General features: G+C 43.5%; 1 protein-coding gene across 1 annotated transcript in view; it reads left to right on the top strand.

Moving 5' to 3' along the window:
- The first annotated feature begins 1192 nt into the window (after nt 1-1192).
- Nucleotides 1193-22279, top strand: part of LOC126354272 (uncharacterized) — a 113114-nt gene continuing 92027 nt past the window's right edge. The window contains exon 1 of the mRNA XM_050003812.1: nt 1193-1295. The gene's annotated coding sequence lies outside the window, so the exon portion shown is untranslated. The remainder of the gene's footprint in view (nt 1296-22279) is intronic.

Here is a 22279-nt window from a genome sequence, read left to right as displayed (position 1 = left end):
GCGACCATCATGATGTTGTAAACAGAACGTTTTGCCATTCGTGCACCCAGGTTAATCGTTGAGTACACCATCGCAGGCGCTCCTGTCTGTGATGCAACGTCAAGGGTAGCCGCAGCCACGGTCTCCGAGCTGATAGTCCATGCTGCTGCAAACGTCGTCGAACTGTTCGTGCAGATGGTTGTTGTCTTGCAAACGTCCCCATCTGTCGACTCAGGGATCGAGACGTGGCTGCACGATCCGTTACAGCCATGCGGATAAGATGCCTGTCATCTCGACTGCTAGTGATACGAGGCCGTTGTGATCCAACATGGCGTTCCGTATTACCCTCCTGAACCCACCGATTCCATAGTCTGCTAACAGTCATTGAATCTCGACCAACGCGAACAGCAATGTCGCGATACTATAAACCGCAATCGCGCTAGGCTACAATCCGACCTTTATCAAAGTCGGAAACGTGATGGTACGCATTTCTCTTCCTTACACGAGTCATCACTACAACGTTTCACCCGGCAACGCCGGTCAACTGCTGTTTGTGTATGAGAAATCTGTTGGAAACTTTCCTCATGTCAGCACGTTGTATGTGTCGCCACCGGTGCCAGCCGGTGTGAATGCTCTGAAAATCTTATCATTTGCATATCACAGCATGTTCTTCCTGTCGGTTAAATTTCGCGTCTGTAGCACGTCATCTTCGTCGTGTAGCAATCTTAATGGCCAGTAGTGTATTTGGGGTTCCCTGTCATTGTGTTAGCTGCCTCGCCATATGTGGTGATTGCTAAGGCCACAGTATTCCTTGTCGCTCTCGGCGATGCTTTATACGTATTTTAATAAATTCGCAGACAGTCATTGTCAGAAATGCTGTATTGAATGAAAATGTCTATCCCTCCGCTACCTGAGGACTCTTACATGATCAGAAGTGTTGAAGAAAGTAGCTGCCACACAACAGTCTGTGAAAGGGAGCGAGAGCATCGTGGTGGTGTCGATGTGTGGGATGCGGGCAGACGTTGCGTGATGCTGCTCCTCACTTTCTGGGCTCGTGCAACACTTTCTAGCAGAAGCACGCGGGCAGCGGGCGGCTGCGTGAGCCGTATCGCGGAAAACGAGTTGCCGCGGCCACGCGATCCCCTGCACAGGAGGGAGACGGTGGGGCGCGCGGGGATATCGCCAGCTGCGCCTCCCGGAACGCGCCAGTCTTCAGCGGGACGCCAGTCCAGCCGCTAGCGACGCAGCCTCTGCGAGCCTCGCCCGCCGCCCGTCTCCTGCATGCGCCGTCTCTGCCACGGCAGACCACACGAGCGGTGAGTGTCCCCTGCCACTGTTCCGGTTTACGCTTCTTCTCACAGCGGGCGCGCATTTGTTGTTCGGTTGTTCTGTCAACGAAGCGGCGGCGCTGCAGCGGCAGAGCCACTGGAATCGCCATTCGGGAGCAAGGCAGTTCATCTCTCTGCCTCGCCATACTGGTTACAGCATTTTTATGTGCAAACATTTCAAAGCTGCTAAGGTATTTACTATTCTGCAGCTGTATGACTTCGTGTAGCAGACTGTAAATTTTTTAAATGGTGTTTACCACATGTCTATATTTTAAACAGGTTAGACGCTGAATTCTGGGCTACATGACAGCGTGCCATATTCCAAACCCACTTCCTCTTACAGAACCGAACATATACATTTTTACAAATCTTGGAGGCAGATTCCTTATACCAACACAACACAAAAATTTCATGTAAACAAGCTTCCGAAAATCCTTCATTTTCGAGTTATTGATGAAAGTTTATAACTTAGATGATTGGAGCTTATCAACACATGCAAGAACTCGTCGAATCATGAACTGTTGCACAATTTCAAAAACTACCTGACGATTTCGAATGGTTTTGCAGGCTTCCATGCCACAACTACAACGAGTTTTTGCATACTGGTGGTCTGCCGCATGGGCAAATCGTTTAAGGTGCCCCAGAGATAATAATGCGAAGGACTGAGATCGGTCATGGAAGTGGTCCATCTCTATCTATCTGTCTGTCACGGCAGATACCTGTCAGTGCATCTCGAAGACTGTGAAATATGCCCCATCATCCAGAAGCAATATGTTTCTTCTTATTTGAAAAGGCACGTCTTCTAGTAGGTCTTGGAGGATGTTCTTAATAAAGTTCCTGTAGACAGCACATGTAACAGCTGCTGAGAGAACAAATGGCCCAGCCAGGCGGTCACCTAAAATTCCAGCGCGTACGTTACTCATAAACGAATGCTGATATCTAGTCTGTACTGCAGCATGAGGACTGTGATCGGCCCATATGTGTTAGTTGTGGAAAGCTGTTATTCCATCTCTTCTCAGCGTGGCCTCGTCTGTCAACAAAACTAAAGAGACAAACAACGTATTGGCAGTTTGTGCAACAAACCTTCGGCGTTAAGTTCCTCGTAGTGGGTGATCGGCAAGCATACGGCCCTGCACGCGCTGACCATGATACCGACGTATGGTTTCCTCGTGAGGAGTTCTCCATACTGAATGTGAAGGTTAAAACATTCCAGGGCCATTTGTCGTACGCAGATACCTGGCTCTTGCTCGACAGCCAGTAGAACGCACTCTCCCTGGTCAGGCGTACGAGCAGCACGTGGTGTTCCTCCGTCAATATTCTGTGGTGCTATGGATTCTGTATCTATAATGAAATGATACACAGCAACAAAGTTGTATGGTTCAGCTCTCTTCGGCCTGGAAACGCCGCATAATGCAGCCGTTCAGTCTAATGGCCAATATCACTAGCGCGGCCATACGTAAAAATCGTGTCTGACAGCTCACGAAAATGAATATCCTGCCATGGTTGAACGGAGGACATTCACTTAACTCACTACCTCTAGCACATGTACACAATCGACACTTTTAAAACAGAAGACTGTTGAATATAAACAAGTCTCCCTGGGAACACAACGTCATCCAGGATACAATGTGTCAAACGGAAGAATAGATAAGTGAAGCTGTTATGCTGTGCTGGAAAACCGTTGAACGGTAACTTTGATTAATAACTCGAAAACGATGGATTTTCGGAAATATGTTCATGTGAAATTATTCCTTGTTTTAGCATAAGCAACTTATCCACAAAGTTTGTAAAATTAGTTTTGAAACATTCTGTGTAAAGTACGGTATTCAAGCTATAGACATTCGGCGCCGCGAAATTGAGTGGGTTTCGAGTACGGCACGAAATCATCTTGTCTAGAATTCAGCGCCAAACAAATACATGCTGAGGTGACAAAATTCATGTGAGGGTGACATGCTCATATACGGATGGCGGTTGTATCATGTACACAATGTATAAAAAGACAGTGCATTGGCGGAGCTGTCATCTGGCATTCAGGTGATTTGTGTGAAAAGGTTTCTGACAAAATTATGGTCGCACGACGAAAATTAATAGACTTCGAATGTGGAATGATAGTTGGAGTTAGGCGCATGGGACATTCTATTGCGGAAATCGTTAGGGAATTCAATATTCCAAGATCAACAGTGACAAGAGCGTGGCGAAAATACCAAATTTCAGGCGTCAAGTCTCACCACGGACAACACAGTGGCCGGCGGCTTTCACTTAACGACCGAATGCAGCGGCGTTTGCGCACAGTTGTCAGTGGTAACAAACTGTGTGAACTAACCGCAGAAATCAATGTGAGATATACGATGAACGTATCCGTTAGGACAGTGCGTCGAAATTTGATGTTAAAGGGACATGGCAGCAGCCGACCTATGCGAGTGCCTTTGCTACGACATCGCCTGCAGCACCTCTCCTCGCTCCGTGATCACATCGGATGGACCCTAGACGACTGGAAAACCGTGATGTGGTCATTTGGGTCCCGATTTCAGTTGTAAGCTCTGATGGTAGGGTTCGACTGGGGCACAGACCCCACGAAGCCATGGACCCCAGTTGTCAATAAGGCACTGTGCAAGCAGGTGTGGGCTGTGCTTACACGGAATAGACTAGGTCCTCTGATCCAACTAAGCCGATCATTGAGTGGAAATGGTTATGTTCAGCCACTTGGATACCATTTGCAGCCATTCACGGACTTATTGTTCCCAAACTACGATGGAATTTTATGGATGACAGTATGCCATGTTACCGAGCCACAGTTGTTCCTGATTGGTTTGAAGAACATTCTGGACAATTCGAGCGCATGATTTGGCCACTCATATCGCCCGACGTGAATCCCATCGAATATTTATCGGACATCATTGAGAGGTAAGTTCGTGCACCGATAACACTTTAGCATTTGTGGGTGGCTGTAGAGGCAGCATGGGTCTCTATTTCTGCAGGGGACTTCCAACGACTTGTTGAGTCCATGCCACCTCGAAATGTGCCACTAGGCGGGTAAAAGGAGGTCCGACACGTTATTAGGAGGTATCCCATGAATTTTGTCACCACAGTGTGTAACATAATAGCTGTACCCGACTATGCATTGCTGTTGCTCAGTCTAGTTACATGGAGAAGAACGAAAAGAGAAAGCATGCCCTAATCTACTTCTCCACCCTGTCTTCTTCTCCCTCTCTCCTTGGCCATCTCCTACTTCCCCCCTCTGTATCTTACCTTCTCCTCCCTCTCTCTCCATATCCTCCTGTCCTATCCATGTCCTCCTTCCCTCTCTCTGTGTCAATTTCCTCCCCTCCCTCTGTCCATTTCCTCTTCCCCCCCCCCCTCTGAGTTTGAACCTTGTTTATTGTTATTCCAAATTCAGAATTTTTTAGTCTGAATGTTTAATAGAATGTCGTTTAAAATTGGATGTAAATCGATCGTGAATTTTACGAGCTTATACAGTGAAATATTGTTAGCAAAAACCTCGAAAATATTACGCGATATTCTAAGAAACATTCAGGCAGACAATAGAGTATTTACGTTTCTGTATATAAATAATATATAAATGTACAAGTAATATATAAATGGGAAACACTTTTAGCAAAAATCTCAAGAAGTACTTGGGCAATATACTTCAGATTTGTATATGTTAGTCTAATTAAAATGTTCAAATGTCTGAAATCTTATGGGACTTAACTGCTAAGGTCATCAGTCCCTAAGCTTACACAATACTTAACCTAAATTATCCTAAGTACAAACACACACACCCATGCCCGAGGGAGGACTAGAACCTCCGCCGGGACCAGGCGCACAGTCCATGACTGCAGCGCCCTAGACCGCTCCGCTAATCCCGTGCGGCGGTCTAATTAAAGTTCGTACTAAATCTGAAATAAATTGGTCAAGTACTTTTTGAGATTTTTGCTAACTATGTTTTCCCTTTATATATTACATTATACATTTCTATATTATATATACTAAAATACATAATCTTCTGTCTGTCCGAATGGTTCTTATCGAATCTTGTGAAATTTTAAGTAAATCTGTCAAAAACGTTTCGAGATATTTGGTAACAATGTTTCCCCTTTATATGAGTGTATTATGTATTTATTTATGTATTATCCATACATATTACAAAAATACATATTGTATATGTATGCACGTAAGTATGTGTGTATGTTTCACATCGCCTCCCAAAGCACTGGACCGATTTCAACGAACCTTGATACACATATCACTTACCGCCTGGAAACCATCGCTATCGGTGTAAGAACCACCTACCTATCAAAGGCTTGGGGTTGGAGGTGAAAAAGCAGTGAAGCCACGATGCGCGAATACACACACTTTAGTCACGCAGTACTTGAGAATACTTCTTTACGTCTTTAATAACTCTATTAACAATATATTTCGCAGACAGTAGCTACATATACCACTCTACGAAACGGCAGAACTATCATTAAACAGAGCATAGTTTATTGGGTACGACGTCGTAAACATTGGCCTGTATAAAATCGAAATTCCAGGTCAAAATTCTCTATAGGTACAGGTGAAATATTTGTACAAATACGAGTGAAATGTGTTAAATACACATGAAGTAAATTTGACATGTGGCATATTAGCAACGATCTGGAAAGAAATACTGTGGGGGTAAGAACCACCAGCTTCCTATTGGGGTGAGCAAGATAACGTGGAGAGTGAAGGGGGAGGAGGAGATGGACAGACACCGAAGGAGGGAATGGGCAGAGATAACGGCGTGGAGGTGGTGGGTACAGAGAGAGGGAGGGGAGGGGGATATGGACAGCGAAAGGAAAGCGGGGGAGGTGAACAGGAAGATGGGGTGGGGGGGGGAGGAGATGGACAGAGAGAGGGGGGAAGAGGAGATGACATGAGAGGAGGAGGAGGAGATGGACAGAGGTGTAAGGAACAGACGGACACAGGGGGATTGGGGGGGGGGGGAAGAGCAGATTGACAGTGAGGGGAAAGAATGGGATGGACTAGTAAAAGACTGGTTTTAACGTATGAAGATATGAAGTATGATATACCTCTTTTTAAAATTTTTAGTCTGACAGACGATGAAATACAATCGATTACATCAGGGCTATTTTCTTCAGTTCTTTTTTTTTCACGTTAGGGATTGAAAACCCATGAAGTCAAGATTGCACATCAAATCTTCTTTATTTGGACTAGTTATCACTTACGGCTACAATACAAATAAAAGAAGATATCATCTGAGAACTTGACTTCATGGGTTTTCAATCCCTAACATAAAAATTTACGACATCTCCTGGTTGATCATGTCAACAAACTTGAAAAATAAAAAGGCTTTTGCCCTACGCATCTAAACGTGCTCGTAGTCCGCTCCGAACTGAAAATTTTGACTTGACGCGATCGCTGGACATATTACAAACACTGCGCAACACATCGACGCAAAGTTTCATCGGATTTTCACTGTGGTTTAAATTTCCCAACCGATCGGAGGTTGAAATTAAATAGCCGTCGTAACTGTAAAACAATAACGTTTGTAGCAACTTTGTGATGGTTATACGTAAATTGTGTCCTTTATAAAAGCTGTGGACCGCAACATAAAGAATGCTTTGCATACTGATTTACTTCATCGATCATTTTCCTGATTCACTTCGGCGAATCCGCGGTTGATTATGCAAGAAAGGTCATTGTAGACTCCTTCTCACACCCATGTTCAGCTGAGTTGGTGTTCATCTACATCTACATCTACATCTACATGACTACTCTGCAATTCACATTTAAGTGCTTGGCAGAGGGTTCATCGAACCACAATCATACTATCTCTCTACTATTCCACTCCCGAACAGCGAGCGGGAAAAACGAACACCTAAACCTTTCTGTTCGAGCTCTGATTTCTCTTATTTTGTTTTGATGATCATTCCTACCTATGTAGGTTGGGCTCAACAAAATATTTTCGCTTTCGGAAGAGAAAGTTGGTGACTGAAATTTCGTAAAAAGGTCTCGCCGCGACGAAAAACGTCTATGCTGTAATGACTTCCATCCCAACTCGTGTATCATATCTGCCACACTCTCTCCCCCATAACGCGATAATACAAAACGAGCTGCCCTTTTTTGCACCCTTTCGATGTCCTCCGTCAATCCCACCTGGTAAGGATCCCACACCGCGCAGCAATATTCTAACAGAGGACGAACGAGTGTAGTGTAAGCTGTCTCTTTAGTGGACTTGTTGCATCTTCTAAGTGTCCTGCCAATGAAACGCAACCTTTGGCTCGCCTTCCCGACAATATTATCTATGTGGTCCTTCCAACTGAAGTTGTTCGTAATTTTAACACCCAGGTACTTAGTTGAATTGACAGCCTTGAGAATTGTACTATTTATCGAGTAATCGAATTCCAACGGATTTCTTTTGGAACTCATGTGGATCATCTCACACTTTTCGTTATTTAGCGTCGACTGCCACCTGACACACCATACAGCAATCTTTTCTAAATCGCTTTGCAACTGATACTGGTCTTCGGATGACCTTACTAGACGGTAAATTACAGCATCATCTGCGAATGATTTCTACATGACGGGACGATGAACTCTAACTTTCGTTATTAATTGCGCGAGAGTACCTCGTACCAGTATGCTGTAAACCTAAATGCAAGTCTACAATTTTGTAAGTGTATGCGTAAAGAGATAGAAAAAAGAAGTTCGTCATAAATTTGTAATTTTTCTGTGTTCGTTTTAGCGAGATAAGTACCACATGATTATTTCAGTTCCCTCTCATTTGCTCTTTTCTTTTCCTCCAAATATCGTTCATCTTTTTATCATGTTTCTTTTTTCATCTGACAAGTTCACACCTATTCTCTTACTGCTTCTGTCTTAGAATCCTTTTAACTTTAACACTTTTTTCTGAAAATATCTCTTTCTGACGCTTCTTCTGTTCTTCTTTATTTCTAAATCTTATTTTAACTTCTCGGATCCAGCTTATGATTAATTTCTTTTGCGAGAGATACTTGAAAATCTGTCTTGTCAGCTTATTGTCGTTCATCTTCTATTGTGGATAAAAACATCAGTATTTTTTATCTTTTTGCGTCTTTTGTTTTATTTTCTTTTTCTATATTGTTATATATTTCGTCATTGCTTCTTAATTCCCAGGTTTCTTTGCTTCTTATTGAACCGAATATTACTTCGTGGTCCTTCTTCCAGTATTTATAGGTTATGTTATTTATAATTTAGTGCTACGCATTCACTTTCGTAGTAGCATTTATTAGTTTTAAGAACATACATTCGCCAGTAGTATAACGTTTCTGCTAAGTAAGAGTAATAATACAGATACGGTAGCGTTATGAGAAGAACTTTATAAAGAGCAAGAGTTAGTTGGCCTGGGAAAGAATGAGACAGAGCAGGTAAAATCTAGCAGAACTAAAAAGGGGAGAAAAATTAATGCTAGTAGAAGAGGAAAAATACAGAACACGACACAGAAAAGAGGAGAGCTGAGAGGTGTGTTGAAAATGCGACGGATATTTTGGTTCACTTTTGGACAAAAATAAGAGTCATGGGATAAAACGAGAGGTAACCTATGCTACTGATGACAGGAAAGGCTTCAGAATCTTTCTAAAACAGCGATGTTACCGATCAGATCCAGGTCTTTTTGTGATTCGTTCTACAATGATACTGCTTAAATGGTAAACGATATGAGAAAATATTTAGAGTTCTGCGTAGGTACAGCGAAGAGACTGGAGTCAGATTCTGTATTTCAGCTTCAGAATTATTTCATGCAGGAGGTAGGCTACTGAGTCCTCCAGCTCTATCAAGCGCGGTGTTTAGTGAGATTTTTTCTTCCTCATCTCTTCGGACAAAAATTTAGTAGCATTGCGTGTAATCACACATGCCTGGCTGTAAGTTATTTGGTGCTCGACGATTGCAGAGCCATGTCAAGTAGTAAGGACACGGCAACGAAATGGCTCCAGCTGTGCATTTCGTCAGGTGACAGCCAACTCCAGCAGCCTCCGCTACGGAACCACGTATTGGGATCTCCCAGCGTTCACGACGGGAATGCATTTCTGTTCTGGTGCGGCGATATTCTGCTCGAGCACTACCGCAAGTTATCAGTCCCGAAGACAGACTTCCATGCTTCGAGCTTCCAACAATAGTGTTTCTCCGTGCACGCCGTTGTCGGCGCTCTCTGGTTCACAGTTACCTGAGGCACCCCCATATTGGGCGGCGACTCCTTACAGGTCCCCCCCCCTCCCCCTCCCGCACGCCAACCGGGAACCGAGAATAAGTAAATTGTGGATGGTATGGGTACGGATTGACTGTCGTCTAATACTGAAATACCAGCTGATAGAGCCGTGAACGTCCTTCGAGACCCGATCCGGCACAGAGTTTCAAACTTCCAGTAAGTTTCAAGGCTATAATGATATTAATAAAACTGTAAAATTCAGCTTTTAAAAAAATTAAAGGTAAACACATCTGGCTTAGGAACCAGCATGAAAACCAGATGGAAATGGCGTAAATAAGCAAGAATTAAATTGTAGACAGAACAAAATTGAGAGATGGAAAGGTTTCCGCGACAAAACAGTTCCAAAAATACGGGAAAGAAAATGCTCAACAGAAGAGAGAAGATAAAAAACTGAATACATGAGGGAAAACTGAACAAAGATTGAAGCTTTTTGGGAGAAACGTACGCCTTAACTGGCCCGTAACAAAAGAAGAAGAAGAGGAAACTGTTCAGTTCTGTGACCACTTTGGGAAGTGCTCCAAACTGATTACCTGACACAGCAGCAAATAAACATTTCAACAACTCACAGAAACATGTCTAGGTCTCCCAGCAACTTTCGTTCTAAGTGGGTTACAGCTAAGAGAACAGGCATTCTCAACCGTGTTTTTATACGACGATTCACTTAAGTTCCTGCCTGCAAGACAGAAACGTTTCGTTTGGGTTCATGCTGTAATGGCTCTTTTTCGGTAAGAGTCTGACAATTACGAAAACTTATGTTGTGGACAGCGGTGAAATGTCTGTTGATTCAACCACTGCTACTTGAACAATGTCAATATTTGACATGTTCCTTTAGACAGATGCGCAGCACGCTGGCTTTCGAGAGAAGAAGCGCGAGACATGTAAATAACTGATGCGCTGGTGCTACTATCAATCACTTTTAGACTCTTTTAATTATTAATGAAAACCACTTCAGTAGTGATATTACACATTTATTGTGTTACGATCTGGTTCGTTCGTTGAACGTTTTCTGATTGCCTCGTTGTGTTGAAGTCGTGACATAAATGGTCCGGTTGTCATGTGAATGTTAATGTCCAAATCCAAAAACACTGATTGTTATGATCAGTGTTTTTGGATTTGATCTTTAACATTATATACGACAACTTGACCATTTATGTCACGACTTCAGCTCCACTCGGCAACTTGAAGATGTTCAACGAACTAAACCGGTCGTAACACAACAAATGTGTAGTAATACAGCGGAGGTAGTTTTCATCAACTTTAGTGTCAGATGTGGTGCTCAGCATGTTAAATATTATTTAGACTCTCTGTCACACCCATCTGTGAATATTCCGCGATGGTTTATCTAGCAATCAACTACTGGAAACTTCCGATCAATGCTAAATTAAGACATTACCAGACAGTGCCCCTATCCAAATACTTCTAAGCATCAGAAAGTCTGAACCTAGAATGAACAGATAGCTGAAGTTCTCATTTAGGAATCTGACCTCAAAAAACAGAAGGTAATTCAGACGAAGGGAAATTTATAAGCTGTTGGTACATTTGATGTAATCATCAAAAATAGGGGGATAATCGTTAGGCAAATTGCGGACTGTCTCCTTTTTACCAAATGAGCTGTTTACCGCCAAAATTATCGTGGCACTATTTTTACACTTAAAGTACCAAAAATATTCAATATTAGAGATTAATATCCTACTTGGAGACATTTTAGTATGGCATCTCCCTCCAGAGGCTGAAAGGAGATGAGCCACTGGCTAGCAGTTGGCTTCACTGGTGTCCGAGCTTGTTGTTGTTCACTTCCAGGCACTCATACTACAAGGGATCCATGACATTGGGTATCACAACCAAGTCACTGCATGTTGAGCAACTGGAATAATCCAGTTCTCCTAGGCTGTGGTAACTACCAGTTCATTGCCCAATATTCCTACAATACTAACTAATTAACAGAAGAACATCTCCTTACATAGCTTCTGAGGCAGAGGAAGGAGACCTGGATCTCGTGGATTCCTTTATCAACTGGAAAAATGCGCTGTATTACTTGTACTGAAATCAAGAAGTTGGAGAAAATCAAACAGTCTACGTCTTATCGGTTACATTGTGCTCGAGAAAATATGTACCACTTACCTCGGAGCTAAAACCACTGGCTTCTCAAGGTAAGCAAAATTTGAGAACACAATCAGACAAAATCTCACAGCAGCCAAAATGTTCCCCATGCTTCAATCTATCATTAAAAACAGGTGTCTAATTACGGTAGTCATTTAATAATGGAAAATCTCAGATTGCAATTTTAATTCGGGGTATGCTTCTTCTCGTATATTTAAACAGTTCCAGTTTGATTCAGTCTACTGTGCTGGATACAATAACAGTTTCTAACTGAGAAATAAGAGTAATATTACACATCCCCTACAGTTCTTCAGACATGGAAGAATGACAGCAACTGTGATAAAGCCATAATTACTTTTTCTGTGTCTTCCGGTTTAAATATTATATACGTGAGCCGTGTTGCGGCTCGCGATGATGCCGTTGGTAGGTTGGCATCGTGTAATAGGGATAGTGGCGTCTCGTTTTATTCTTGTGTTTACTGGCGCCATGTTTGCTAGCGTTGTCTGTCCGTGAGTGGCAGCAGCAGCGGTTATCGATATCTAGTACGATGGTACTATCTTTGGAGGGACGTCAAGTGTTTTCCGGGTCGGAGTGTGTCGGGTAGTTCGGTTGGGACGGAGCAGCGGTGAGGTCCGACAACGAAAGGACATGCCGAGACCGCTGGTGGCACGCAGGCACTGCCAGATAGAGGGGCTGTAGTTGCGCGGGCGACAACCTCGTTCTCCACCGGACCAAGGACCTTTGAGTTGAGTGAACATTAACCCAGTAGTGAAACCTCCATTCTTTTGAGATCACGCCGTTTGTTCGCGCGTTGCTGCTCAAAGAGTTACTGAGGCGAAGAGCAATGAGTAGAGTGTTTGGAGTTGGCGAAATTAATTAGCCATCCTCCACCTTTTGTTATTAATCATTGAATTCCTTGTGTTTATTGATGAAGTTCAACCAGCGGTATTTTTCTGCCTAGTGGCCGCTAACGCCCCTGTTACCTGCCCTGGAGGTTAGCGTATTTTCGCGGCAGTGTACCTTTCCTCGCCTGTCCAGTAAGGCGTGTACTATTCCATCGTTGTGTTTGTTATCAGACGTTAGGTAGATGTTGCAAGAGTGTTGGCCGGCGTTTTAACTGTCACTAATTGGAGTTGCTACCCGGTTAAGTGAATACAACTCTTGGCTGCCTGTCTTATCGTTTATGAAGTTGAGCGACTTTCCCAGGACGATCCTTGGAGCACTGTCTGAGGCCCACGTCTCTCTTGATTTGGTCACACTGTGATGATTGTCAATAAGGCCTTCAGCTGTGAATGCAATGTGTCTTAATAATTTTCAATTAGATATTGTCTCTTAATATGATTGTCCCTTTCGTTTTTTATAATATTTTAGTAAGAATTTGCTATCTAGGCCTTCAGTCGTCAACTTGTTTTTGAGTAATTACTATTGAGGCATTCAGCCCGACAAATAATTTGTATTTCTTGTCAATAAGGCCTTCAGCCGTGAATGCAATTTGTCTAAAGAATTTATAATTAGGTATTGTCCTAAGAGTCAAATTTGTTGATTGTTCCTTATTGTCAACCTTATATGCAAATGGTTCCAAAAGAAAGTGTACGTGAAACATTCTGACAGATTAAAACTGTGTGCCGGACCGAGACTCGAACTCGGGACCTTTGCCTTTCGCGGGGAAGTGCGCCACCATCTGAGCTACCCACGCAGGACTCACGCCCCATCCTCAGAGCTTTACTTCTGCCAGTAGCTCGTCTCCTACTTTCGTGCTTGGGTAGCTCAGATCGTAGAGCACTTGCCCGCGAAAGGTAAAGGTCCCGAGTTCGAGTCTCGGTCCTGCACACAGTTTTAATCTGCCAGGAAGTTTCATACCAGAGCACATTCCGCTGCAGAGTGAAAATCTCATTCTGGAAAGTGTACGTGGTTATTTAAAAAAAAAAAAAAGAGCAACCAGTGGTAACTGAGTAAGGCCTCGTACACACCCAAATCTGCCTTTCCCTAAGTACCACGCCTCAGTGCGGTCTCTTAGCGGGAATTATAAACATGGTATTTCCCATTACAAGTTAATACGTTAACGCTTTATGATACGCACACGTAAGTACGGGTAAGTGAGCACCGTGAATAACGTCGATCAACGTTGTACGCCGGCATATACTGCTCATACACTGACCAGCACAAACATGGGCAATCTCTGGTGAGACGCAGGTCTGATTCAAATACTTAAGAACGCTGGTCGCCTCGTTATGACGCGACAATGACGATCCTAGCGTAAAAAATCAAAACTGTACGTCGGTGAGAATAATGTTCGCAGGGTAACGAACACACACACACACACACACACACACACACACACAGTGACAGGAAACAATGTAAATATCTGAGTCATATGTTCATCATCTGGATGAGAACATATGAGAGGTTTTATTTCATACTGATATCCACATTTTCATGTAATATATTCACGCCAATTCGATACTTGGACCAAAACAGTTGCGTTGTGTTACTATAAGGGTGGTGGTGGTGGGGGGTGGGGCGGGGGAAGGGGGGGGGGGGTCAGTTTCAAAGTGTAATAGGTGTAGCCCATATGGACAGTAGGGCGCATCAGAACCATTAGAGACTGAAGAAATGAACTTTACCAGCAGGACTCATTCTCACAGCGGTCATGGTATTTCCAAGCCAGGAAATACATTCGCTGCTCAGTCACGTTTTGCAAGTTGTGCATTACGCATTAGCCAAAAAATTTTAGCCTCCGGAACGACGGGTCTTGCTCCTTCCAGAGTGAGGTAAATGCGAAAGTGATACTCTCACGATCATATGTTACTGTAATAATAATAATAATGATACAAGATTGACAAATCGAAAGTCACTGGCTGAAGACCGTAGTTTAGAAACAAGTTGGTCACACAAATGAAAATGCTAGGACTCGTTCCTACTCTCCTGAAGCAAAGTTCAACTAAGGGTTCAGTTCTTCCATCTACGCACGGACCTTAAGTTCCACAAAATGTTTAAGTTCTTCTGTCTGGTACGAAATTAAAGTTACCTTGGAATAGTCTACAGTCGCTGTACTACAAAAGTAATTAAGTCAGCTTTTATGTCCTCTACAACCACGAAGAAAGAACCGTCCGTTGCGTCGCGGCGAACCAAAGCACTGTTCGCAGCAGCGGCTGCGCCGGCCTAAATTCCGCAAGGCGGCAGGATATCTTAGGGTGTATTTTCCGTTACGTGGATCGCAGAAGCTAGTAGGTCCCTATGACCTCTGGCGGCGATCTTATTTTCGCCTAGCGGAAAAACCAGGAAGTCTGCTACCCGGCAAAAAGTGGTTGCCTGACATGCCGGCAAACCGCGACACTGCGGCGTATGATGTGTTGTCGACCTTGCTGATGTGACATCACGATGTATCAGATTACATTCATTAACTGTAAAAACTGCTCTTCAATCCAGCATTTGCAGTCAGCATCATATAAAAGATTAGATCCCCCAGTTGCAGGAATATAAGTAAAATGCATTCTTATTGTATGTCAACTGAAAGCGGAGAGGGGCAAAAAGAAAAGGAAAAGGAGAAGATCACTGCTATCAGCTGCGTCAGGACATTACGCGGAATTTGCAGCGACGAATGGAAATGTGTGCTGGATCGAGATTCAAACTGGAACTCCTGCTTACTAGGCAGGTGCGTTAACCACGGCGCCACAGCCTACTGCAACTGTGCAGACTATCTTAGTACGCCTCACGGCGGTGCCACATTCCCACCGAGCGCCACCTGTCCGCGGTCCCTGTCCATTTCCTCCATGATCGCTCTCTGAGATTCCCACAAGTGATCGGACATATTTGTTCATCCACACCAAAGAAGTAGGATCCATTGCCCAGCTAAGCCTATCAAATTTTCCCCTCTCCACCTTCAGTTTCCATATAATGTATAACAGCTGCGGAATCCACGCAGTGTCTGTTTGTAAATAGGCTCTTTAGGTTTTCATGTTGGTAACGCCACGTAGCGCTCTGTATGAAAATCACTGACTGTACTGTGTGCAATCTGTGGCTGGTTGACATTGTTGGAATATTCGCTATTGTAGTGTTGGGCAGTTGGATGTGAACAGAGCGTTGTGCAGCTGGAGGTGGGCCGCCAGCAGTGACGGATGTGGAGAGACGGTAGAGTTTTGAGAGCGAACGATCTGGAAGTGTGTCCGTCAGAAAAACGAAATTTGTAAGACTGCGTGAAATTTGTAAGACTGCGTGTCATATATATATATATATATATATATATATATATATATATATATATATATATATATATCTTTTGAACAATATTAAGGTAAGTACATTGTTCTCCATCAGAATTCTTCATTTGCTAACTGTGCCTATCAGTTAGAATATTTTATTTAGCTGGCAGTATTGGCGCTCGCTGTATTGCAGTGGTCGGAGTAACAAAGATTTTTGTGAGGTAAGTGATTCATGAAAGGTACAGGTTATTGTTAGTCAGGGCAGGGCCATTCTTTTGTAAGGATTATTGATTCAGATTGTATTGCGCTATAAAAAAAAAAAAAAAAAAAAAAAAAAAAGAAACTTGTGTGTCAGTTTAGTGATGATCAGAATAAGTAAAGAGGAAAATGTTTGAGTACGTTCAGTTCTGCTCAACTGTTTGAAATCAAATAACGTAAGAGGTTTACCAGCACAGTCATTCATTAAATTTTTCTAAGGGGATGCTTCATGTTCTTTCGAGCATGTTCGAAAGGACAGACACCACGCATTCAAATAATTTGCTTTATTATTGGTTTTATTTACACAAATAAATCTGGTTTGGACTGCAGCTAGATTGATTGTAGTTATCCTAGAACAGAACTTTTTCGTAAACAATTAACATGTTTCCTTTATGATAAGATTACAAAGAAAGAAAACAATCTGTATTACTGAGCACCTAAAATGTCACCTGCTCTCAGTTGCTGGTTGCCTATCTAATGACTTCTGTGGGCAACAAAAATCTAATTTTACGTATTTGGTGTAGTTATTGACTGAATATAAAAATTTAAAACGCACGCATAACCTGCTCATTAAGAAGTATAATCTTACGTTACAGGTTTAACACAATAAGTCAAAGTTAAAAAGTATGCGTATGTGTTGTGGCGCGCAAATTACCTAGACTATATCCATCCACTCATCCAGTGCTTGATGATGAAAATAGTTAGCGACTTCCAACAAACCGTAAGCATAATTTCAAACCTTCCAGAAACTTTTTTCGTTCATCCCCCTCCCCTAGAAAATAATGACAGGAGGAAAGTCTATTTACCGCTTTCTACTTTTCGCTGTTCATGCAGCAGATCTTCAGAACCAGACATGATTTTAATTTACTAGTTCTTTACTACTAACTCTACTTGCATCACATTTTGTAGACAGTATCTACATATACCACTGAATGTGCTGTGGGGCGGCGGGTGGAAATATTTGTATTGAAATGTTTTGTAATGTAGAAAAGACGCATTTCCTGGCCAAGTAGCAACATATGTGGGGCGGCGTATGGATATTAGTTGTTGAATAATAAATGTGGAATATCTTTCCCGGCCGAGTAGCAACATATGTGGGGCGGCGGGTGGATTATTGGTTAATATTGTGAAATATCTTTTCCAGCGGTGTACCATATGTGGGGCAGCGGGTGGAAATAATTGTTAATGAAATGTTCCTATGATTTATTTAATGCTGTTGTTCGCCGTCCTCAACACTGGCTCTCTAACTACAATATTGGCAACCAGAAAGTGATCAGCAAAACGTGAAGCCTGTAATTAGAATTCCTAGTGCCCACTTCAACTGAGAAATACACTTATAGCTACAGCTTATAGCTCTGAGGAATTAGGAGATTGTCTCGGATTCATAATCAAAAACGATTCATTCTAAAAGGTTCACTATATTCTGAAAGTCACAGACCAAAAGAATCCACACAATCCAACTATCAAAGCAGTTCAGAGTCTAATGCGCTGATGCAACTATAACTGTTCAAATTAAATGCTTAAGTGAATGCTCGCCATAATTTAATGATAAAGTTCATCAAACGCCACGCTAAATAATGGTAGAATGTCTGTCCTGCGGCGGCACGTGAAAATACGACATACGCGAACTGAAGATAGATCATTAAAGTCATCCCCCCCAGAATTAACACTTCACTCGAAGATGATTTTATGGTTACGCGTATCCCGAGTAACTTATTACGGCATTCGAGGCTGTTTATAGCAATGATACCTACGCGACGCGCAATGTTCTTATATATAAAGCCGCGGTGCGGACGGCTAAGGGAACGCCTGATTAAATTCGCTGTCCCGACTAGCCGCTGGGCTAGTAATGGACCACTTTAAGTTATTAAGTAAATCATTGCTTCCTTTGTTGATGGCCAATGAAGCTCTCAATTTAAAAGTGCAATCAGCACACAGGTAAGTAATCATAATAAAAGTCTGACGTGGCTAAGTCCAATATTTTGGGCGAGAGAATTAATTTAATTACGCTACAGGCAGTAGACGAGCTCTGGACTTGCCCTTTGGAGATACGTTATCGCTGTAGTTTATTAGTTATTCAGTTGAAACTTCTCACATCTTTATGATAATAGCTGATGTCCCTTCTACTTAAACATCCTAGCTTTATTTATTTACCTACTTAATCTATCTTGCTTCCTTAATTTTTAAGACAAAAACCGGAAAGTCATGAATTTGAACTAAAATTTTAATTTATGAGATTCAGAATACTGTTTCTACTATATTGTTATGCAAAAGGAATCTAAATATAAATTTTTAAGTTTCTATCTCTTTTCTGTTGCGCCAATGATTTTTACAGAAAAACGTCCAAATCTCGAAAATGGTTAAAGTTATTGAACTGATATTCAACACATAATGATATAGTATTACTCCTGACATGCTAGCAACGTTTCAGGTTATTTACTTGATTTTTAAAGTACTGCGCAACATTTATGACTTCAGAGCTAGTTACAGCGGACTGTCTGGCACACAATGAAAAGACTGATGTCAATTTTATACGGCGTGAGTAGGCTGCTTCCCTGCAGTACCTGCAAAAATTCTTCAGTCTACAGAGGACATATTTCAGGAGATATGACGTCACGAACATTGAGATGTGTGTAAAACTACATATCACGTTAGCTCATTTGTAAAGTAATCAGACTGTTGAAGCTGTTTTATACATGGGAACTCGATTTTTTTAAAAGAATCGGCGATAGGGAAGGGTGAGGGGGGGGGGGGGGGGGGGGAGGGTACTTGTAATACGCTTTCTCATTTTTATTCTTTTAGTTAAAACGCTTATGACTGGTTGGATGCAGTCCGTTGCGAATTCCTCTCTTGTACCAGTCCTTAATTATTTGTTGAATGTATTCCAATCTCTACCTTCCCCTACAGCTTAGACAATATAATATCACACGAGCTATTGCCTAAAGTCTTAAAACATCTCCTATCGTACTGTCCCTTCTTCTTGACAGTGTTTTCCATATTTCCTTTCTTCACCGATTCTGCGGTGAACCTCCTCATTTGGTACCTTACCAGTCCATCTAATTTTCAGCATTCGTCTGTAGCACCACGTCTCAAACGCTTCGATCCTCTATTGTTCTTGTTTTCCCATTGTCCGCTTTTCACTGCCATTCTGAGCTCCAAACGTACATTCTCAGAGATTTTTTCCTCAATTTAAGGTCTATGTTTGTTACCAGTAGACTTCTATGGGCCAAGCATACCCTCTTTTCCGGTGCAAGTCAGCTTTTTATGCCCTCTTTGCTCAGTCCGTCATTGTTTATTTTGCTTCCAAGGTAACAGAATTCCTGAACATGATATACTGCGTGATGACACATTTCAGATCTTAAGTTTCTCGCTATTCTCATTTCTGCCGTTTATCATTACTTTTATCTTTTGTCGATTTATTCTCAATCAATATCCTGTACTCATTACACTGTTCATTGCATTCAACAGTGGTGTAAATATAGCTTGCGTCTACAGTGAAATGCTGCACGTGCACCCTAGGTAGCACTGAATGAACTGGACCGTCTCGGCAGCCGGACTTTTATTGGACTTCCTGGCTGCAAGCGTGTAAAATAACTTAAGCAACCAAATACTAGCGAAGGGCCCTTCTCAGTACCAAATGACAAAAAAACTGGAACTTCAGTCCTTGTTTGCCAACTAAATATAGAAGGAATTAGCCGAGCTAAAAGTGATTCCTTGGCGAAATGGTGAAATTCATAATGTGTCAATAAAGTCTGAAGAGTTCACTGTCCATAATATCTGCAAACTATCTAACGTTGAGTGGCTGCCGAATGTTCTACCAATTACTGTTCATCAATCACCATATGCTGGAGTTGTAATAGCCAACACGAGCAGTTGGGAAATACGCACGAAACAACGACTATGGTAATGCACCAGTTGATTGGGCTTAAAATAAAAACGTTTACATTCACATCAGTTGCATGGAAGAGAGGCTATAACGTAGAGCCGGCCGGAATGGCCGAGCGGTTCTAGGCGCTTCAATCTGGCACCGCGCGACCGCTACGCTCGCAGGTTCGAATCCTGCCTCGGGCATGGATGTGTGTGATGTCCTTAGGTTAGTTAGGTTTAAGTAGTTCTAAGTTCTAGGGGACTGATGACCTCAGATGTTAAGTCCCATAGTGCTCAGAGCCATTTGAACCACATAGCGTAGACCGCTGTTTTGGCTCTCATAATCGTAAAGAGAAGCCAGTTCCTACATCAAGAAAGGTCTTGTCAGACTACCCACACAGCTAACACAGATCTGTTACTCTCAATATTTGTTTATACATCCCACTGGCTAAGCCAGTGTTCCGACGTAAACAGATATTTAGAAAGGCAAACAGTCAGCGCACCACCTGGAAAAATTTGTTTTATTCCACCAAAACCCCAGAGCTACAGCCGTCTTGCTGAAGCTGTTCTTGCATCTGCTAAGCAACATACTCCTCGTCAGTGACGGATATGGAGGAGGGGGAAGCGGCACAGGTGCACGTGCCTCCCTCACCTCAGTCGTGGTTCGTATAAAACATAAAATATCGTTTGTTAGAACACTCTACTCATGACCCACGCATCTCGCACGTATATACACGCCTGGAAATGGAAAAAAGAACACATTGACACCGGTGTGTCAGACCCACCATACTTGCTCCGGACACTGCGAGAGGGCTGTACAAGCAATGATCACACGCACGGCACAGCGGACACACCAGGAACCGCGGTGTTGGCCGTCGAATGGCGCTAGCTGCGCAGCATTTGTGCACCGCCGCCGTCAGTGTCAACCAGTTTGCCGTGGCATACGGAGCTCCATCGCAGTCTTTAACACTGGTAGATTGCCGTGACAGCGTGGACGTGAACCGTATGTGCAGTTGACGGACTTTGAGCGAGGGCGTATAGTGGGCATGCGGGAGGCCGGGTGGACGTACCGCCGAATTGCTCAACACGTGGGGCGTGAGGTCTCCACAGTACATCGATGTTGTCGCCAGTGGTCGGCGGAAGGTGCACGTGCCCGTCGACCTGGGACCGGACCGCAGCGACGCACGGATGCACGCCAAGACCGTAGGATCCTACGCAGTGCCGTAGGGGACCGCACCGCCACTTCCCAGCAAATTAGGGACACTGTTGCTCCTGGGGTATCGGCGAGGACCATTCGCAACCGTCTCCATGAAGCTGGGCTGCGATCCCTCGCCGTTAGGCCGTCTTCCGCTCACGCCCCAACATCGTGCAGCCCGCCTCCAGTGGTGTCGCGACAGGCGTGAATAGAGGGACGAATGGAGACGTGTCGTCTTCAGCGATGAGAGTCGCTTCTGCCTTGGTGCCAATGCTGGTCGTATGCGTGTTTGGCGCCGTGCAGGTGAGCGCCACAATCAGGACTGCATACGACCGAGGCACACAGGGCCAACACCCGGCATCATGGTGTGGGGAGTGTTCTCCTACACTGGCCGTACACCTCTGGTGATCGTCGAGGGGACACTGAATAGTGCACGGTACATCCAAACCGTCATCTAACCCATCGTTCTACCATTCCTAGACCGGCAAGGGAACTTGCTGTTCCAACAGGACAATGCACGTCCGCATGTATCCCGTGCCACCCAACGTGCTCTAGAAGGTGTAAGTCAACTACCCTGGCCAGCAAGATCTCGAGATCTGTCCCCCATTGAGCATGTTTGGGACTGGATGAAGCGTCGTCTCACGCGGTCTGCAGGTCCAGCACGAACGCTGGTCCAACTGAGGCGCCAGGTGGAAATGGCATGGCAAGCCGTTCCACAGGACTACATCCAGCATCTCTACGATCGTCTCCATGGGAGAATAGCAGCCTGCATTGCTGCGAAAGGTGGATATACACTGTACTAGTGCCGACATTGTGCATGCTCTGTTGCCTGTGTCTATGTGCCTGTGGTTCTGTCAGTGTGATCATGTGATGTATCTGACCCCAGGAATGTGTCAATAAAGTTTCCCCTTCCTGGGACAATGAATTCACATTGTTCTTATTTCAATTTCCAGGAGTGTACTTGCAACTATGGCGGGTAGATGTTTGTAGTAGACGCACTGCTATTCCTATTCCGTGTAATTTAAATAAGCAAGGTTGTCATTCTGTGACTTGTGGAATGAACGTGACGAACGTGATCACTTCAGCAATTGTTTGTAAGCAAACATTTTTGTGTTTGCTTCCC

Source organism: Schistocerca gregaria, chromosome 3 (assembly GCF_023897955.1).
Source record: "Schistocerca gregaria isolate iqSchGreg1 chromosome 3, iqSchGreg1.2, whole genome shotgun sequence".
In the NCBI taxonomy this organism is placed as follows: Eukaryota; Metazoa; Arthropoda; class Insecta; order Orthoptera; family Acrididae; genus Schistocerca; species Schistocerca gregaria.
Note: the sequence above shows the minus strand (reverse complement) of the source record. Positions and strands in the feature narration are given on the sequence as shown.